The sequence below is a fragment of the Carcharodon carcharias genome, chromosome 22 (assembly GCF_017639515.1).
Source record: "Carcharodon carcharias isolate sCarCar2 chromosome 22, sCarCar2.pri, whole genome shotgun sequence".
In the NCBI taxonomy this organism is placed as follows: domain Eukaryota; kingdom Metazoa; phylum Chordata; class Chondrichthyes; order Lamniformes; family Lamnidae; genus Carcharodon; species Carcharodon carcharias.
Window position 1 is genome coordinate 14,825,964 of NC_054488.1, and position 7,464 is coordinate 14,833,427.

Consider the following 7,464-nt stretch of genomic DNA (forward strand, 5'->3'; position numbering starts at 1 on the left):
GTGGCTAACACAATAGATTAAAAGAGTGATAAATAATGGCTAAGTTCAAAAGATTTTATTCCCAGTGGCAAAGCCTCATTAGACAGAAGCATGGGCTGGAGATGTAACACTAAAGACCCAGTTTTCCAAACTTGACTCACTGCTAGTGAAGCTCAGAGTTAGCAACAACACCAGGTAGAATTGGCCATCATGCAAATACTTGGTTCATATGCGCAATATGATTGAATTAAAACAGTTATCAGAAATGGTTAAGGCCAAATCTGGCTCTCGCAGGTCATCTGTCTCCTTCCGATTCATGGTGCAAAGGTAAACCCAGATAGTATTCACACAGTACCTAAGGTTAAACCTAAATACAGTGAGTGTTTCTGAGAGCCAAGGATCTCCGCTTCACTTCCCTAATTAGATTGCTGGTAAAGGAGTAACCAAGCATTCCCTGGAGAGCCACAACATTGTTTTGATGTTTAATCATCTAAAGCAGTGGTTTTATCTTGCATTCAGATTAAACTGTTGATTTGAACTTACTTTTACTTCCAAGAAATGAAAGAGTAACATCTGAACACATGGTTCTCTGTTCAGTCACTATGTCATTTAAAGGGATATTTACATTCAATGAGAATACAGCTAATTGCAGACATGAAGGGTCGGATTTTTGCTACCAAGACAGATGCCTCGAGTCAGGCGATTTCCCGACTCAGCAGACCCGCCTTGGTTCAAAGCACCCAATCGCACACGATCTTTGCACGGGGTGGTGGGGGAGGCAGGGTGCGGGATAGAAACAGACCCTCCAACCCTGAAAGCAGTTCCTAGGTGGCCACAGAGGTGTGAGAGTGCCAAGGCAGGCTGTTTAGAAGGCCCACCTCAGTTCTCTGGGACTTTGTCCTACTTGTAATAAAAGCAGGTAGACCCTTTAGCCTTCACCCCTCAAACCACCTCACCACCCTCCCACCCCCACCCACTCACCATGCCCCCCTCATACTCTCCATGCCAAGTCATTGCCAGCTCATGCTCCCACCATTCTTCATGGCCCGTCGTACCCTCCCTGCCAAACCCAATGCCAATTTATGCGCCCCAGCCACTTTCCATTGCCCTTCATACTTTCCATGTCAATTTAATGCCAACATAAGCCCCTTCCATGCCCATCCACTCTGTATGCAATATGTATATAACCAATGAGACATATAACAACATGGCAAGTGTTTAATTACTGGGGGAAAAAAAACAGCCATTCAGAAATGTTCTTTGAAAATAACTGCTGTTCCTACAACCCTGTCAATCAGACTGACCATTAAAGCATCAATAACAGAGGCTTCAAACACTTCGCACCTCTTAATCTTGTCCAAATAAACATTGAGACGTTGACATAAGAGATGACACAATGAACAACCTATTATAATCACTTAAAGATGTCAATCAAGCAAAGTTAAGCAATACACTTCACTTGTCAAACAGATTCCTGCTGAGTAATGATTTTATTTTTCTGGGCTCTCAATCAAGCATGCATAATGAGGACAGGTGGAAATCCACTGAGCTTATCTGAAGCAGCGTTGGAATCTTTGTTCCAGACAAAATTAAGCTTGCGCCAGATGGCAATGCATCTCACTTCAGTCCATTAAGCACAATAGGGCCTAGCTCTCCTCTGCCAAAACTATTCACTATCCCAGGATCATCCTGGAATGCAAAGATAACCCCACAGATTTTTTTTTCTGTATCCATCTCCTTAATCCCCTATTGCCTGCCTGTACCACCCTCATCTCTAACACTAAATGTCACTAAGACTGGGACCATCTATTCAGTTGATCAATTATTTTGCAATATGGGTTGCATAGGTGTGCTGGGCTTCATTGTTATGTGGACACTCAGTTCGTGGTGGATGAACCAAGATGGACTTTTAGCTGGAGACCAACATGGACCAAGGACTTGTAATTGGCTCCCTGCATTTACATAACTACAGCTTGTATTATCACACCTTTAACAAAATAAAATCGCAAGAGCTTTTACAGGAGCATTATTATGCAAAATTTGACCTCAAGCCACATAATATGATATTAGGGCAAATTATCAAAAGTTTGACAAAAGAGGTAGGTTTGAAGAAGTGTCTTCAAGGAAGAAAGAGAGATTGAGGTTGAGATTGAGAGGTTTAGGGAGGGAATCCAGGAGCTTAAAGGGAGTTCAAAGGTATTACTACTTTTGTCTGCTTTCAGCTCTATGATGCACCTTGGGACATTTTTCAATGTTAAAGGTGCTATATAAATGCAAGTTGTTGTTGTACCATTCATCAAAATTATGGGCACAACATTAAATATTGTTACCAGCAACCTCAATTACTGTGCATTGCAGAAACAAATAAACCAGCTCTTCCAACCCCTTCATATCACCGCAAATCTAAGTGACATGAAACCAAAACCACATACATTCTAGTCAGGTGATCATCTGTAAAATGCTTCATGACCTATAGCCGCTGATTTGTGTAAATCCTTTGGTGAAGATTTTCCTTACATAAGCAGGACTGGAACATGTTGCCCAAAAACTAATATACTGAGCAAAGGATGGAGACCACATTTTAAACTAAACAGCCTTATTTACTTGACTCCTACATTACAACAGTGAATACACTTCACTGTGCTTCATGTTAGCACTTTGATAGATTGGAAGATCGTAAAAGGCACTGTATAAATGCAAGTCTTCTTCCTTCTTTTTACCCATACAAGCCGATTCTACCATCGGAGCATGAGCACAGAAAACATCCCACAGCACCATTTCAAAGGAAAGTTTCTCCCCGGTGTCCTGCCGAATATTTATATGGAAGGGGGATGAAGTGCCAACCATATATGCAGACAGAACACTGATGCTTTGGAAGGTTGTCACCTAATCTATGGTTCCACTCATCATAGAAAGGGCACTTCCCCACATAGAAGAGAGCCCACTGTAAGCTGACCAAACATATTTTCAGCTCCGCGCTCTGTGCAGATCTAGTCTGAGAACGATAAAATGTCTTCTCTCTTTAAAGATTATGCTGAACCTATTGTTTAGCTCTAGTGCTTCCTGGTTTTAGTTCAGATTTCTGCATTTGCACTTATTTCTTTTTATTGGACTGTGAATCTGATTGCTTTCTATCCCCCTGGACAGCAGACTGGAGCTCAAGTGAACTGCCTCAATGAAGCTAAAGAAAATTGATCACCACAACACAATGGGAGCTACTTTCAAAATCTTGGCTCCCATTTGCAATTATGTGCTATTTTTGGAAGTTCAACCAATGTTTGTCTGGCCAACTTGCCATAGTTTTAAGCATCACTGGTCTGGCAATTCAATTATAAATGCCATGGAACATGGTTTTAATGATCATTGCTTTAGTGGCTGTTAATTTGCTAAAACCATAACTCCCATGTGTTTGTGTGGTATTTCATATTTATAATGATCTGTGCTAATCGGCTGTAGAGGTCAGTTTAATAGTACTTTACTTTAATTCATTATCTATTATTTCTTCGCAGGGGGAAAAATACAGCTTATTACAGCTGACCTAGCTGTGAATATGCACAGGCCAAAGAATCTCAGAGTTTGTACAACTGTAATTAGCCACTAATTTCAATTTGCAATCCTATACTAGGCTGCATTTATACATTACCATTAATGCACAAGCCCGCTTTCCAAAGCACTTTACAAGTCATGTGGTTAAATTGGCAGTACTCTTGTCCCTGAATAAGGAGGTTGTGGCTTCAAATTCACGCTGAGCAATTTAGCCGTTAATCCAGGCTGACACTCTTGTGCACAGCACTGCACTGTCAGAAATGCTGTCCTTCAGATGAGACGGTAACCTGATGCACTCTCAGATGCACATAAAAAAATCCAGTGCCACGATTTTGAAGATGAGCAGAGGAGCTCTTCATGCTGTCCTGGCTAATATTTACTCCTCAAATCACCACGTTAAAACATGTTATCTGGTCCATTGCCTCTGGAGCTTGCTGTGCACAAATTGGCTGCCTCGTTTCCTATGTTACAACAGTGGCTACACTTCAAAAGTGCTTCACTGGCAGCAAAACAACTTCGGCATGCCATGAGGTCAAGAAAGGTGCTATATAAATGTAACTTTGTTCCTTACTGACAGAAGGGTAAAAAGAACAGAATGCCAAGTTAGGGAGAGAGTTTGGGTGGAAGAAGGCTTAAGTGACAGAGCCACTTCTGAGAAGAATTTTGGAAAAGCACAGAGAAACATACGATGAACACCAGGAAAGGAATTTTAGACCACAGGGTCTAGATGGCTGAAGACACTGATGTCAATGGTGTCAACAATTCTGACTGCTATGTGTTATCTCCATTTTCAAGGCCCTTTTCCTTTTGAGTGAGACTCATATGGGTTTCCCCAATTCCAGGGCTCGCTTGATTGGCCTCAAGTCAAATGTAAAACTACCACAACTCACTAAGATCAGTTACTGTGAAGACTTTCTTTGAATCGCAGACTCTTTACCCTCAGTGCAGCAGCCAGTGCCTTAAACACAGGAGGGCAAATAATGACACTTTCAGTGAAATCATTAAACAGCACTTTGGTCATTGTTCTCCAATATTCATAATGCCAAATTTTGAAGCAAAAACTGTTAGAATATATTGTGCCTTGATGAAATAAATTAAACAACTGTCCCTCCATTCATCCTTCACAACAAAAGTAACATGTAGAACTACATAATTAATGTGCCATTAATAAGACAATTAGGCTGTATCTCACTACATAACTAATTTGTATTTCACTACATAGCTAACCTGTATGTCACTACAAAATTAACCTGACTGTCTTATTACTAACGTGATCCTTGCTACGTAATTATCTTTTATCTCGCCCCTTAATTAACTTGTCTAAGTACATAAGTAACGTGTATCTTGCGATTTAAATTACCTGTGCCTCATTGTATCTTTAACCTGGACTATAAAACTAATCTGCACCTCATTAATCTTTATCTGTACATGTTTAAGGATATTTCTCACTATTGACAATAAAATTGTAAAAGGTCCTAAACGCACTTATTGACAAGTTCAATCATCTAGCAAACTCAGGAGGGGCAAGGTGAAATGTCCCACCATATTTCTATTCTTTAAATAGGTTGAACCGTGTGTGAAAATACATTGAAAATGAGAGGCAAACAAAATTTCATTTAACACATTCGTCTTGCATTTAGAATAATTTCATCCTGGGGTGTGTAATTGCTTTACAAGGTTTATTTATTACTGAGGGAACGAGGAACATTACATTGGTTGTCAGAGAATGTTCTGTAAAAAAATGTACATTTGCAATCTTTGTCATAATCGGTCTTGGACAATTAACTTACTGACTATTCACAGTTTCACAATGTCTTGCTTCCACTTTGAAATCAAATTATATCCCTCGAATAGGAATAGGCATATGTAAATCTTGAGAGAGGGTGTGGCAATAGACTTGCCTATCGCCTTGACCTATTCAAAGCAAGGCTGCCCATTTGGCATAACAGCAAAATACTGCGGATACTGGAAATCTGAAATAAAAACAGAAAATGATGGAAAAACTCAGCAGGTCTGGCAACATCTGTGGAGAGAGAAACAGAGTTAACGTTATGAGTTCAGTACTGTTCTGAAGATGAGTCATTTGGTTTGAAATGTTAACTCTTTCTCTCTCCACAGATGCTGCCAGACCTGCTGAATATTTTCCTGTTCATTTAAGGACTGGATTTCTAACTAGGAGTCAAAGGAAGTCACACTTATCTTTGAGTGACGGCCTCACCTCTTCTCTCTGTGCTTGTAGTTTACCGTTGGTTTTGATCAGATGGTTTACTTTGTCCTCCTCAACTTGTAGATCTTCCAGTCTGTGCTGCAGAAAAGATAAAAGGCTTGAAAACAGATTCAATGGGATCTGAATCTAGTGGTGTACTTAATAGTAAAATCATGGCCACATTAAATTATTGTTTCAATATGACTGAACTGGTTAGCTTTATTACAGCTTTATTAGAATCTGTGTCATCAGTTAGATCAAAACATAGATCATGATTATTTTTCCTACAAAAAGCAGAATTTGAATTATTTATCTCCATATATTATATTATACTCTGATGGATTGCATTCTAATGCACTAATTGGAAGAGTATTTTGTGTGTGAGGTCCAATATCGTTGTGTATCACCAATCTGTCAGGCCCTTTACTTTGTCTGATAGCCCACTGCGAATGACAGAAACCTTGTTTACACTCCAGGAAGGTGAAAGGGGAGAACAGAGAGATACAGAATTCCACAAGGTACAAGTACAGTGAAAGAATGGGAGTAAAGAAGAAAGACAGACAGACTTACATCTATATAGCACCTCTCACGATCTCGGGACATCGCAAAGTGCTTTATCATCAATGAAGTACTTTTGAAGTGTAGTCACTGAAATGCAGCAGTCAATTTGTGCACAGCAAGGTACAAAGCATAATATAAATGCAAGTTATATCTTTCTTTTCTACATAGTTTACCTTGAGGTCTGAAAGTTTCAGTAGAGAAAAAAAGACGTAATTAAGTCTAAATCTAAAAGCTCTTTTTGCTTCTTTCTTCCCATATAAATTATACATATAGAAGCAATAACTGAATCAAACAAGCATTAAAATATATGAAACACTGCACCAACAGCAAGATATTTTTACATCTAGTTGCCTTTCAATGTTTTGTTCCTTTCTGCCAGTACAAATTAATTATTTTCCAAAAATGCACCAAATGACTTAATTGCCTTCGTATTTCGGCAACTTAAACAGTCTGTAAGAGTTACATTTTCTTCCAAGATCGCTCTGAATCAAAGAAAGGTAGAAAGTAGCAGCGGGGGTGAGGGAGTGGTGGTGGAGGGGTGGGGGTCGGGGAGGGGGGGTGGCGGTGGTGGTGTTTGCAGAATGCACAGCCATTCAAAGCTTTTAGAGAGCATTGCACACGATTGCTAATGCCACGTGGGTACAGACATTTGGCTGAGCTGTAGCTGGCCTTATTTGTTTGGAAACTGGTGGACAGACAGTGCTGATTGCAGCCAACAACTTCAAAGATGATTATCAATTCAGACAAAACAATTTCAAAATTTGTTATCTGTGGTTCAAAAAACGCCAACGTCTGCAAAAGTACAAACCTCTTGAATCAAGAAAATGATAAACAGGGCTGAAAATAATGGAAAACAAGCACACTGTTGGAGTTTTAATATTCAAGGGCCAGGAAATATTCCATCTGTAAGTAATCGTCTCTCAATAAATAAGAAAAATCACAGTGTGAGGTGTATATACCAGACCAAACGAATAGCATCTGTTCATCATTAAATAATGAGTGAATTATTAAAGTATGTGCTGGTTTGCTGAGTTCCACCCTCATCTACATGTTCTCTCTATGATACTGGACTTCTTTACAAAACTACATTAGGTTTCAGGGAAATATTCTGGGGATATGCCTGGCAACATAAGAATCGGTGAACTGTGAGGTCACGCTGCTCCATCTTGTAT

At 39.6% G+C, this 7,464-nt stretch overlaps 1 protein-coding gene across 1 annotated transcript in view; it reads right to left on the reverse strand.

Annotated features, from left to right (window-relative positions):
- The window catches only part of LOC121293560 (myosin-16), a 223,628-nt gene extending 217,812 nt beyond the window's left edge, over positions 1-5,816 (reverse strand). Inside the window, exon 1 of the mRNA XM_041216592.1 lies at positions 5,744-5,816. The gene's annotated coding sequence lies outside the window, so the exon portion shown is untranslated. The remainder of the gene's footprint in view (positions 1-5,743) is intronic.
- Between the last annotated feature and the right edge of the window lie 1,648 nt (positions 5,817-7,464).